Genomic DNA, 1,024 nt, shown 5'->3' with positions numbered 1-1,024 from the left:
ATATATATATATATATATATATATAGGGAATTGAACAGTGAAAATATTCCACAAGTGATTATCCTGCATATAGGGACCCTTCATTTATTATTATGTATTTTTCTTTTACTTTCTGCTATAAAAGGAAAAAAAAAATTATGAATATATGTGTATGACTTCTTTTTTTTTTTCTTTTGTTTACCCAACAACGTTCAGTCAGTTTTTGTTTTTGTTTTTCTATTTCTTTTTTTTTTTTTTTCATTCTTTCTAAGTTTGCCAATTACTGGTTTTTCTTTGTTCAGATGATTTCCAACTTTTTAACTTTTTGTGTGCTTAACGCCGTAAGACAAGATCCACATGAGATCACAATTTCATTTCGGATAAATACACGCAAAACAGAGAGAGAGAGAGAGAGGGACTATATATATCTATATATATATTTCTCTCTCTATATATCTATATATTACATATATATAGATATATTTATTTATTTATTTATATAATATCTCTCTGGAGTGTTTCATTGTTGTTACTTTACGTATGTGGTCTTGTATGGTCGATAGAAATTGTTTTTCTTTTTTTTTTTTGTGAGGATGATCTCCCTTATCTATACTCAGAAGCGGAGGGAGAAAAGAATGAGAAGTCCAGTTTAAGAACGGAAGCAAATAAATAGAGGAAAAAGTAGGAAACAAAAAAAAAGAAATAGTGATGAAAGTAGAAGTTTATCAGTATCAAAAAATGACAAAATAAGTAGTGGAAAGAGAAGAAAAAGAAAAGGATCTGAAGGGTTCAGTACGGATATATTTCAGAGAATAAACAAAAAATAAAAACGGGAGTTTTTTTGGGGGGTTTCTATGGGTCTTTATTATTATCAACGCTTTTTTTTTTTTTTTTCTTTTTTGCTTCCTTTTGTGATTAGGTTTTTTTTATTAAAAGGGGAAAGGGAATTGGGGAGGGTATGGGGGGATGTGTAGAAGGGAAGAGAAAAAAAAAAAAGACTCTTCTTTTTGCTTAAAAAGTATAAATATATATATATATATATATA

Source organism: Trypanosoma theileri, assembly GCF_002087225.1.
Source record: "Trypanosoma theileri isolate Edinburgh chromosome Unknown TM35_Tth_20_V1, whole genome shotgun sequence".
Classification (NCBI taxonomy): domain Eukaryota; phylum Euglenozoa; class Kinetoplastea; order Trypanosomatida; family Trypanosomatidae; genus Trypanosoma; species Trypanosoma theileri.
The sequence above is the reverse complement of the archived record's forward strand: the minus strand, read 5'-3'. Positions refer to the sequence as shown.